The sequence below is a fragment of the Bombus fervidus genome, chromosome 3 (genome assembly GCF_041682495.2).
Source record: "Bombus fervidus isolate BK054 chromosome 3, iyBomFerv1, whole genome shotgun sequence".
In the NCBI taxonomy this organism is placed as follows: Eukaryota; Metazoa; Arthropoda; class Insecta; order Hymenoptera; family Apidae; genus Bombus; species Bombus fervidus.
Window position 1 is genome coordinate 14569917 of NC_091519.1, and position 13016 is coordinate 14582932.

At 39.0% G+C, this 13016-nt stretch overlaps 1 protein-coding gene across 7 annotated transcripts in view; it reads left to right on the forward strand.

The window, feature by feature from the left end:
* LOC139998440 (TWiK family of potassium channels protein 7) overlaps positions 1 to 13016 on the forward strand; it is a 363454-nt gene that overhangs the window by 232439 nt on the left and 117999 nt on the right. For 4 of the 7 annotated variants that reach the window (XR_011803262.1, XM_072022971.1, XM_072022970.1 and 1 more), the window contains one exon: positions 8321 to 8447. The exons of 2 other annotated variants lie outside the window; for them this stretch is intronic. The gene's annotated coding sequence lies outside the window, so the exon portion shown is untranslated. Of the gene's footprint in view, positions 1 to 4456; positions 4564 to 8320; positions 8448 to 13016 lie in introns of those variants that run through there. One more of the 7 variants, XM_072022972.1, reaches the window with a different exon arrangement.

Below are 13016 nucleotides of genomic sequence, written 5' to 3' on the forward strand. Positions count from 1 at the left end.
CTGCCTCGACGATCGAATGTACGTACAGCCTCGTAAATTACAACTTTACGCTCTTATGATTTCCCTAGATACGTTTATAGAGTTGCCGATACGTAGTCCGTGAATTATCGATACGTATTCACAGACCGCTTTAAACTGTATAATGTCTCCAATTAAAAACCAATCCGTTATGTTTCGCTGCTTAATCGATTTTATTTTTAAATCCTATATTTCGAAATTGCTCGCGTCGTCATCGAAATTTAAGAAATGTTATATTTCACGATAGAATGAAAATTCGCTCGGAATCGTTTACCGAAATTGTTGAAAAATAAAAGCCGCTACGAACAGATAAAAATCGAGAGTGTTTTAGCGAAGTTATATAGGTAGGTGAGTGCAATATCTCAAGCGTAACACATGGCGTATTATAAAGTCATAAAGGTTATTCAATTTCCCTTCAAGACACAAATGCAGTTCAAATAACTTTGATGTAGAAATTATTTCATGTACATAAATTCTCTGTACGATGTCGACTTCGAAATATTGCAAGAGAACGAGTGTAGCTTTAAATGCAGATACTTTCCACCAGTAAACTACTTTATCGTATCTCCTCGATATAACCGCATAAAATCAAATTAATTTCCTGTCCCTACAAAAAGCATTTCTACGATATCGTATTCACTATTGCATTTATATGCTGTTTAATTAAAATTTCATATCATTTACGGTTATACAAATTTTATGCTACGCGAATAAAATTTGGAAATTGATAATAAGACGCTTCATTGGAAAATAAAAGTACGCACTGTTAAGGTATAGAGAGTATTTGGAAAAACAAATAGTTTAAAATTTATTTACAATGTACGTTACTCTATTTAACACGTACAAGTACCTTTTGCAGTCACTGTATCGAGAGCCATGCTCCGATTCCTAAGAACTATTCGAAAAGTTGCAAAGATTTCCTTATCCTCGTCTTCTAATAATATACGTTATTTAAAAATACATTTCTTTCCTACATTTAGTCTAAACCGTAGATAGAATGCTGAGATAAATCACGGCGGACTAAAACCGCGAATGGAGGCGGCGAAACAAGCTGTCCTTGGCGATTAGATATCCATTAGTCGAGTCCAATCGGTAAGAGAACGAATTACATTGAACGACGCGTTTCGCGAGGAATTCTACGTGCGATGTCACGATTGTTAAGAGAATACTTTTACCGGTGAAGGCCATGGATGGTAAGATAGGTGGCGCAATAAATGTCACTACGGACAGAGCTTAAGGCTGACCATCACGGGCCGTTTGCCAAACGAACTTCTATCTTTAGTTTTGTCGATCGTTTTGCTCGTTTAGCAGGATCCAGGCCAGCTTTCTTGGCATTCGAAGCACCATATCCACCCTCTTTCGTCCAAGTATCGTTAGCATCGTCGCATCGAGGACACGTTCGTCTCACACCCTTAGGCTTAGTTTCGAAAGCTCTGGCTGTCGTCTGGAAAACACAAACCTCGCAGGAACGACCGCCGGCATCGTCAGGATACGGGCATCCGTTTCTCCAGTTTCTGGTCGAGCTAACCTCCCGATTCTATTTCGCTGTATCTTCAGTTGAACGTAAAGTTCGTGGCATCCGGTTCGTAAAGGAACTCGGCAAACTGTCGAGTTGCAAATTCGTATCGTCATGCCAAACGTGCTGGTCCGAAATCCCAACGAAACTATCCTACGGCTCGCCCGACACGTTCCAAAACGTTCCTCTCGCGCGTGTATTTAGCGAATTACTCGCTAGTTTGTTTTAATTTCGTTAACGTCTCTACCTGTACGTTTGCTTTCACTTCTCGAGGTGCGTTTCAGTTCGTTGCTGTTCAACTGCGAATATCGAGCTGTGATTCCCGCTATTTTCCAAACATTGTTATTTGCTAGGTTAGACGCACGCTCGGGAATTATCGGATTAACGCGCTTCATTCGTTCGCTCTATTTAGAACTTTTCTATTGTGATAAATTTGAAATGCAACGGAGAGGCAAAGCAGCAGGGGAAACGAAGTCTGCAGATTATATTGGAACTTTCCTCCACCCGTATTCCAGTTATTGCAAAACTCTAATAAATTGTACTATTCCATTTTACTTTTCTAATAACTTTGTTTAACGTTTTACGTTGTGAGGCACCTACGAGCTGGATTAACAGATTTGCAATTAAAAACAATCGAAGAACGAAACCAGCGGAAAGCATTGAATTTAAATTAACGTCACAGCACTTATGGTCGCTTTTACGTTTCACTCGTTAGAAGATACGACTGTAAGAACTGCAACATTTTTATGTGTTACAAACACTTCAAGGGCATCGTGCAACGAGAATTTTTCTTCGATGAACGATCAGTATGCAGCGAGGCTTTCAACCATACGTCTTACTTTGAATTTGTACCAAACTCTAAGGAGTTTCAAAGTTAAACGATCGAACTTTACTGCTATGTTCTACGAGTAGAAATAGGAAAAAATGTGTAAACGTAGATCCGGAAACGTCCTACTAAAAAGTTGTAACGAGGATATTAAGTGTGAAAATACTGTTGTAAGGATGAGCGAGTATCGTAGAATAATTTGTCTGCTGTTTATGCTAAAAGCGAATCGATAAAGATGCCCGTCGAGGTGAGAATCAGGAGTGAAATACTCGCGGGAAATGTCAGATATCGAGCATGCTTGTTTTAGAGTGTCTCCGTAGCAGAGCATCTCAATAAGTATTTCTGACATATCACGTCTCAGGAGAGGATCCGACAATTCAAGTATGTACTTGAGAACATTGCTTTCAAAACAGAAACTTCGATTTATCGACTATAAACTCCTCTGTGTTATCGTTCCATCTTCAAGAATGCTCACTTCTCTTATAATACAAACTTGTTAGGATATAACCAGCGATTTATCTTGGAAATTTCAATTCCGCAAGACTACAGGTTACGTGTTGCTTAAGTCGCGAAGTCGTTTATATTGATAATTTAAAAAAATATTTAATTTGAAATCTATCTCTTTGCGAACCAATAAAGTATAGTCGCGTGAAAATTTCATTGAACTATCTATGAAAAACTAAGTTACCTAAGTGCTCGCCATTCTCAGCCTCTCAAAGTTGAGCTCCTAAGAACATTCTCCGTGACAGTATCTGCCACTAACTTCCGTATTTCGGCTCGAATATTCTCTTTCAGTTACTCGTTGGCCCTTAAGTTTATTTACGTATTTACACGTTGTTCTCAAGACAACCAAATGGAAAAAATTAGAAGCTGTCAAGTTTGTCGATCGAAAGGTTCAATTGGAACTCAATTTCTGTAACCTCCCATAATCGATCTTGCAAGTACAACTTCAAAAGTTCTCGAACGAAAGAAAAGAAATTCAATTAAAAAATATTATGAATACTTCTACCGATCTTTTCAAGACTTCTGCACCATCCTGTTTATTTCAGCCTCTGAAACACGCGTTTCATGGCATCTATTTCTTTTTATTTGATTTTCATTTCCAATTAAAATATTTCTTAAATCAAACTAATCGGGTTTTAGTACATGCAACTTAATACTTCTCCAGGTTATGGAGTCATCTCGCAATGTTTTGCCGCTTACGTTCTATTTAACTAGTAATATCAAATTCGATTGAAAATTAATGATCAGTGTTCTTTCTTCTCTTTTTTGTTAACGTTGAATAAAATTAAAAATTTATGCATCTACGAGTGACCTTTGAACATACAGGTAAGTAATATTTATACGAATTTCGAAGTTGAAGGGTCGAATGTTTTTCGTACGACACAAGGTCCATACATTGGCTTTTCCATTACTATTTTTTACACAGCCAGCTAACGTCCGTTCCAGTTTTCGAGCAATTTTAGACTGTTTTGTCATTCGCGCATGTTGCTTGCTTCCCGTTACTCGTTTGTCATTTTACTTGTGCCAGAAATGTTTGACGTCAATGGCGATCTGAAATCCGAAAATTTTTGTTATTTCCAACGCGATACCATAGCCGTCGTCGAACGCTGGGAAAAACAATACTCGCGCCGTTTCCACGATTTTGACTTGCCTGAATTCGATATCAAAATAATCAAGCGTCTCTGTCGTATTTCGTTTCTACTCGAAGCTTCGTACGCTACTTCCACCGAATTGCATCGGTGAAATGTTCATCAGAGAGCGGCATAGCGCTTCTCAAGAAGGAGTTCGACTAAACTTCGAGCTACGCGATCGAATTTGTGAGAGGCTGCCTCCGCTGGAAAAATTCGTAGAATCGTCGAATCGAATGACAATGGGCGAACGTGAACCGGTAGGAAAGTCGAACTGCGGCAAAGGTCTGGGGACCCGGAATTACAGTTTCGAAGGAGAGTAAAGCGAGTCGAATCCTCTTCTTCGCCACTCCCCCCATCTCCTTTACGTTCGTTTTGCAGGTTTGTCCTCAACGAGCGACGGCTTGTTTGTCGCAAGATGTCGACCGGATTTGTAAACCACCCTGTTCGAATCGACCGAATTATTCCTGGAACCGCGAGATAATTAAGGAAGTTTCACCGAGGACAATCCGTCTTGGCTGACTGCTTCTGTGGACTCGTCCCGTTGGAAAAGGGGTTGAGAAGACAGACTGGTTCGTAGCGATCTACGATCAACACTCTCTCTTTCGTCCCCCGCCTCCTGTTTCTCTTCCTCTCTCTCTCTCTCTCTCTCTTCCATTCTTCCTCTGTCTTATCTTTCCCTTTCGCTCCTACTGTCTGGATGAACACCCCGTTCGATACGTCTTCTCGTTTTGCTAGCTTCGATCTACCAAGGGACAAGCGAGACGTGCTCGCGTCAAGAACTTCTTGAGATCTGCCTCGAACAATACTATACCTTAGTCCTTACTCGTGCACCTTGCAATTTCGCCTTGCAACTTTCTTGTATAGAAGAGGAAGGAGACCGACCGAGTCTGTGAAACGCAGAGTTCTGGTATTATGGTTTCACGGTAAAACATAGTGTGTCAAGCGTTTGATGAATTGTGATGGAAAATTGTGAGAAGTTCCCCTGGAAATTTAACTCTGTTTACAGGGAAATGAATGCGAATAAGTTGGACGTGGTTGGTGCGCTGTGTTCAGTTTGGATATCGCGAAACGGATATAGAATTAATTTTCAGTTTATTTTGTAATAATTGAAATAAATGATGATCCGCCAGCGATAAATAGACGGTGGATTTTTACAAAAATTTATATTTCTCATAATATAGTTTAAAAAGTAGAATATCGGTGGAAAATTGTTCTACCAAGTGACATTGATAGCATTACGCTTTGAATATTTTATACATTTTTTTATATTATGTGCATTTTGTGTAATTTTACACTTTAAAATTTCCTATATGTAGACGCATAAAAATTCACAGTCCAGCGATAAGTTTAGGTAATATGCAATTTCCAATTATTCTTTGTATTACTTTATTTTAGGTTACGTTATTTCCAGCACGATTGCCTTCGAATTTCTCCCGTTTCGCTCATCAAAGTTTCTCCGTTTTAAAAGAACCCGTACAAAATTTACATTAAATACTAGGTTTCCCAGCGGAGGAAAAAAGAAAGCTAAGCGCGATTTCGTCCGCTATTCTTGGCGAAAATGCAAACCAAGAAGCGCCGTTTCTATGCGTGGGTGTATAAAAAAACAGGGGGTTATGGAGGTCGTGGTGGCATCAAAGTATGACCGAAGTACCTCCATACTCGGTCTCGTTTATGGTCGAGCGTCTCGGAACCACAGAGTGCATCGTATAAGTGGTGACGGAAAGGGGAAATTTCATTTTGTATAGCGTCGTTTTCTTTTCCCGTCCCGCTGTCCCTTTTTCACCGAAATTATCTGCGAACCGCTCTACACGCAGCGCTCTTTGCTCGTTAAAGCGGAATATCGAGCTGCATGCAACCTCTGCCTCTCGTTGGTTTTACACACGCGCACATGTTCACCCATCTACACACACTTGAAAAATCTTTGCACTGTTTGGCGACAAGATTTTAATATTATAGATGAGTAAAAAGCATAACGGCTTACGAAGTATCTGATGCTATTAAATCTACGAATAAAAATAAGAAGAAGAGGCGTTGTACGCGTAGAAATGAGTTTCATGGAAGCAAAAGGGATGCACGGTGAAATATTAATTAATACTTTGAATAACTATGACATGGATATTATGGAGAAAACTATCTCTAGCTATTTGTACGATCGACTATTGGAATCAAAAATCGAGATTTAGAAATCATTTCATGAATGCAGAATGACTACATTTTTTAGGGTTGTACAACCCCTGCACGTTCAATACTAATAAATATATTGCAACCAACAAATTAAGGGCATAGAATTTCGCGACCACGTGGGTTGTTCTCATAGTATACTCAAGTAAACTCTTCGAAAAATACTTTGGATAATACTAACACGATAACTTCCACGGTGATCATCAATGATCTACGTTCTATTAAATTATCTTAAGAATGATTAAAATAGGACAAATTACATCGACCAAAATATTTTCAACGCTATGAGCGAGCTAGAGAACAGTTCCAGAGAGAAGGTACGAGAATGTAATATTGTATTTTTCAAGAAATAAATGTTAAGGTGTAATATATTTCAATTTATTACAACTTCTATGGTGAAATACGTACATGTATGTATAAAATTGCGTGACAGTCAAGGTAACTTGCCGCGCGAGAGGTCGTAATATCAGCGTCAAAGACTACGCATCGAAAGAGAAAATGATGCTTCCGATAAAAATTTGCGTGAAAAACATGACGTTAACCCTAATTGATCACTTCGGAGCGTTAAAACTAACGTCTCAAACGAATAGACAGAGATATTGCATTTTACGCTTTATCACCCGTGCCTTTATCCCGTCAAGCTTCTTCCGCGTTTCATATTCCTTTCCTTGCCCACACCCATCATCCATTTTCCACGTTTATTTCTTTTTTCAAATATCGTAAAGGTTCATGCTTCACGACTCCTGTTGCCCGTTTCACGCCCTCTCACCTTACGTTCTCCTATTTTCCCCTATTTTTTTCTTTCTTTTTTTTTTGTTTTTCTTCATTGCTTCAACGTTAGACGGTTTCATAGAGACACGTCGCACACGCTAACGTTCACCAGTCGTTCGACGCATTGTATTTCTGTCGCAGACAATAATTTCCATAATGTCGCGACCGTTCTTCTCCAGGAAACGTTGCCACTTTGAATCCATGAATTTCTGTGGCAATTTTTCTGCCGAATTTACCGTGTAGTTAAGATAATTTCAACTACAAGCACAGTGAACGAAGCGGAATGTGTCTTTACACATTTACGTTAGCAATTACATATTTCCCTGCCAAAATGTTTCAGTTCGAAATTCCTCGCTCGATTTACAGTATTTACAAACGTAAACTGTCGATGAGAAAATTTGTATAATTCGATGATACGTAAAGCGGGCGTTTTTCAATGAAAACCAAATATGTTTTCGGAAGAAATACCGTGCAAGAGAGAATCTTGGCAATGAAATCAAATATTGAATTGCTTTTATGGTATTGAAACAAAACGTCGATAAAAAAAGGAAGCTACCACTCTTTGTGGTACCATTTACGAATACCAAACTCTTTGGTTAACGATATGTTTCAATATTTGTTTGTTAAATCCACATTAGCGATAAAACAGAAACTCTTTCTAAACAGGCTTCTCTTATAATAGTATTAACCCTGCTGTGATCCTCGATTTCCTTATACCTTAATCTTATCTTAATCTATCATTGTGTTGATCGAATAAAAGGCTTATAGCTACGTAAGAAAATAATCGTATACAAAATATAATAATCGTCGCTCATACGAGTAATGATTCTTTCTTGTTTTGCTGAAACGTGAGAAATTTTCTGGTACATGATAGAAAAGGACGATTTGACTAAAAAAAAAGCAATAGGTTTAAGAAGAAACTCGTGGAAGATTTATCTGGAAACATAAAATTACGGTTCCCTATATTATCGTACAAACACGATGTACTTTACACATTCGACGTCTATTCTCATACGCATGTTCCGAAACAACGTAACCCTGTCGCGAGGGTGAATATATTTACCAACGAGCCTCTTTTAATCCAAATTTATAGTCACGTCACTATCACGTTACTTCTCGTATCACTAGCTCGATTTCAACCGATCATACCCATTACTATGACTGTCACGGTATTTCACCGCGAACCGTCTTACCCTCTGTTGCTGCGGTAACGCGAATCAGTCTTAAAGTTTCCTGTTTTCCTATCCGACCACGGAACCTCTTCCTTTGTAACGGCAACGCGAGCGAATTATTGCCCGCGTTTTTATTGCTCGAGCTATTGCGTGTATGAAGACCGAGTCGGAAGACAACAAATTTTCTTTCGTATCTTTCCAGACGGGCTAGCAGGAAATGGGAAGCGAAGCTTTTGAAAAATAACTCGAGGCATTGCGGTGCTCCGGGAATCCCGTGACTCAACCATTCCATTGTCCGGAGAAGCCAGTAACAGCCGAAGGAGACGCAGGTATTTTTCAAGATTTTCCCAGTTCTGTTTTTCCCCTGTCTAGCCGCCGTTGTTCTTCTGCCAACGTTTTTCGTCGCCATCGTTCCACAGGTGCGGCTTTAAAAGTAGAGTCTTTCCGGTAACGTTAACTTCTTTCGTACGGCGCTCGTTCGCCGCGTAGCGCCGTTTGATACTCGATGGTACGAACCGTGATATTTCCTTCAACTGATCAAAATCTAATCATTATTTTTAAGTTAAGAAATTTCGCAAGAGTTGATAGAACGAAGCGTCCAAAACGACTAACCAGGAGGATATAAACAGTCGACTAATGTGAACCGTAGTCTGCATAGCCGCGTTTGCATTAGGCAACTACAGTTGAAACAACCAATCAAAGATAGACGAACGAGCTATCCCTGATCGAACGATCGGAAGCTGCGTCAACTTGGTTGACGCTGTATTTACACGGACGAATTTAAACTGTCTAACGTCAATCGACTCAGTTGCTCGATCAAAAGTTGCAGGACATAAACGAGGTTCCCGTAGCACGCGTTTGATGATCGCCGATTTTAGTCGACCGTCGATTATAATCGACGCTCGTACCAATCAGATTAAAACAGATCGGTATCATTCGAAATGCCGCTCGTTTCGAGCGAATAGATCGAGAAACGCAATAAACCAGGCTCTCAGCGATCGGTATTTAGAAGAAAATATCGGTGAGTTCGATCAGCGAAATTTTATTAGACCGTTCTCGGTAGATTGATCACAGGTCATATGACCATTTATTGTCCGTCGAAACAAAGTGATTTGGTCAGGACGAAAGTAGAGCGAAGCGTGAATGACATGCTCTGCAGAGTGGAATAAATTCGAACCTTTTGATCGCTGGCGCTTCTTTTATTCGTTCGATCGTTAAGGTGGTCGATTCGAAACGGATCGCTGGACACCCGCCCGATTTTCGTTTCTCCTTTTTTTTTTTTTTTTTTTTTCGTGTTCATATCGCGACCGCTTCTGAAATTTAATCGCAGAGACCATTCTCTCAGTAATAGCGTCCTTCGTTTTTTTCATCGTGAACGAGCCGATTCTTGAACAATTTTGTTCCTCGTACCGTTGAATATATAACCAACCTTCCTGAGTAAAGAAAAGTCACGACTTCTATTTAGCGAATATTAATCTGCATCGAAAACTTTGTTACTGGATGTACGCTGAATATCTTTTATCTGGACACCCGTTATCGAAGCGTTTTATACCCGCACGTTTCTACATTTATAGGAAAAAGAGATGCAAGAATAAATGGAATATCCAAATTGGAGAATCGTGTAGAGTTGGAAACGATGGAACAGTATACAAGGAAAGAACAGTACAGTGACGGAAAATACATACCGCTCTCTATGAAATGATATTATTTCTTAAGATCTTACTTCAAATAACGCATTCCTTTACTTAATCACTATATCAGATCTCAAATTTGGCCAAATATTTTAAAGAAATCCTACGTAGATTTCCATGAAATTTCCTGTAAAAATCGAACTAAACGGGAGATATCTGGAAACGCCAATGATTGGTAAGATAGTTACTATCGGAAATACGGCGTTCGATTGAGTAGCCGGATGCAGAGATGGTAACACGTGCAGAACGTATCAACGCATATCTTGGACAGTTCTATTTGTATTCATAGCCGATATGTTTCTTTTCCTTCTATTCGCGTTCAATACACTCCGGTCAGGAAAATAGGACCGCGTGAAACTCAACCGACATTTCGAGGCATTGTAGCTGAACGGGCACGACGCAAACTGAATACCACTCTAATGCCTACTCGAAACCTTGATACTGGTATTTACATGGATCCTACGAAAGCCTGGAGTCGATTCGATAGACATTCATGGCCGTGGCAATCGAACGTGTAACTATTCACGAGGGCTACCAACGGTCCGGTATTATCTTGACTGTTCGCCCCTCTCTGCTCGTGCCAACGATCCGAATATTCGATAGCGAAGAGATAGACCTCTTATGTTACTTTCTTTTTTTACTATTCCATAGGTTTTCCATTGCGAAATTTTAACTTCGAATTACGCGTTTCCATTTACCGTTCGAATCGATCCAACTTTTTAACGAGGAGTTTCAACTTCTTCAAAAGTTGATAGCGATAAATACTATTAAATATTATTAGCCAAATTAATAAGGAGATTAATTTTAAGGAGAGGATCATTTTAATCAGCACGTAAATCACGAGTACTAACCGGCGGATTGCGGGTTTTTATGCAAATTAACGTTTAATATTTATGAATACAACCAAAGAAATACAACTTTTTCGGTTTGTTCGTTAGAAAATTGTAACCAATACATGGACGTAATTTTATGCGCGTAAATGCGTAAAAAACAACGATCCATTCGTTAGCTATGTTAAACTTGATTTTTCCATTGGCAAAAGCTACAGTGTTCTATATATTAGACGTTATCATAATTATTCGCGACTGAGACTCCATAAACTGCTTTGGTTCGCAGGTTTTGGTTAACATTCCCCAGGGTGTAGGCGCTGTCAGAACTCGGCTAATTTAGCGAAATTAGACGTTGCGCGTTTTGAAACGGTACGGTACGAATGAGAATGGAAACGGAAACGTATGCATCGACTGAAACGACGGCCCCGTCGAACTTTTATCATAATTTACTATTCGTGGTTCGTCAACGACCGCTCGGCTAGGTATCGTGACTCGAAGAACGGCTGGTGAAAAAAAAAAAATTAGTATTTTATGTGGTGCACGCGCGCCCGGAAACTGGATTCTCGCTGCAGGCTCTTTTTTATTCGTGCATCCGTGCTAACTTTTTACGAGGCTCACAAAGAATGGCTTCCGCCGCGATAAAATTCACGCGTCTAACTGTCCGTCTTTGTTTCCCGTCGTAGTCGTACGCCTGTTTTCTATGTACAGTTTTACACGCACACGCCGCGTGTTATGACATTTGAATCTTTCTTCTCGTTTTGTAAGAATCGTTCGCTAATCTAATATTAGGTCGTCCGAAAAGTTTCTTTCGTGAGCAACAGTGCCTGTTTTATATTATTTTATTGAATTAAGTATGATCCATTTCGTTCTATTTCTATTACTATATTCGTGGATAATTCAATAAACTAATATAAAACAAAAAACATTGCGCGTCTATTATTTACTTATAAAACGAAAGAGACATTTCGGACAACCTCGCTCTTGAGAATAAGTCCGCGTTCTTCTGATAAATTCCGATTACTATCGCAAGAGTTGTTCTTTATCGATTCTTTATCAATTTCATACTTTTATTAATATAACTAAAGACATATATACTTACATAAAGATTTATTTCGTATACCTCATTCTGAATATAATTTATATTTTTGCATATTACGTGCATTTTCTAGATTTGTGCACTTTAAAACTTCCCATAGATGCATAAAAATCCACGATCTACTAACAAGGAACAGGAACCACGTATGATTCGTCGATTGAAAAAATCTATGAAATACAATTTAGTCAAAAATATTCTTAATTTTATGTGAGGATTTTTTTCTAAGTTCCAGTCTCGTGCATCGCACGATGTTATAATTTACTATTATTTATATTAGTACAATCCTAACAGTTCTCTGCACATCGCTAGCAATATTCCCCAATTTTCTACGCAGATTTGCAATAGAGTTTCTCCGAAAGTAAACGAGATACTTTAAACCGCGAACAAGCAACATTTTGTATACAACAGCAAAAATATTCGTATGTGTATAAAATACACTGTGAGAGGCAATATATTTCAAGAACACGCGAAGTACTACGATACGAGAAGTGCATAAAGTATAGTTCTGAATTCACACCTGGGTATCTTGGTTTTGTTCAAAATATACACGTACTTTTCGCGCACATGAGAGAAAAACAAAGTGACGCATATATATGATAAATGGTAAAACACAAAAGCAAAATGGTAGCCGGAAAAATTTTGACACCAAACAGTTTTAGTTTAGTTTTCGCATGAACTCTCTATTACTTTCCCTATTTCTTGCTTTTTCTAACGCGATAAACGTGCATTCGCTTCGATTTGCAGAGATTTCGAGTCGATGTTGCCTCTAAATGTCATCCTTCGGTCGTATTTCGTATTTTCGTATCCATGGTTCCGCGTGCGTTTCTTAAAAAGAAGAAAAACGGCAATAAAAATAGAATCAAGTTTTCCTTCACCGCGCAAATTTGAATAGATTAGACTCGTTCAGGCCAGGAAAGTGGCTCAAAAGATTATACTGCGGCATTAGTGCCAGGATTTACTGGCAGCCGCCATTTGCAGAGGGGAGGCTGTGTAACAACCATAATAAAATGACCAACTGACCACCGTAAGAGGGTCGTCTGGCAGGATTTCCGGATACATTTTCGGTTAATCTAGAAAATGGCTTCGTGGCACTTGAGCAACGTTACGAACGTTTCAGTTTTCATCGTATTTTCGTTAGATCTGCTTCATACTCGTTAAGGATATGTATGTCAGTTTTTAGTGTGTGTGTGTGCATTTAACATGTTCGATATTCGATCCGAAAGAAATTCTTCTCAAAATTATATTGAGCAGGCAGAATCAATTTTTAAAAAATACTCTTTG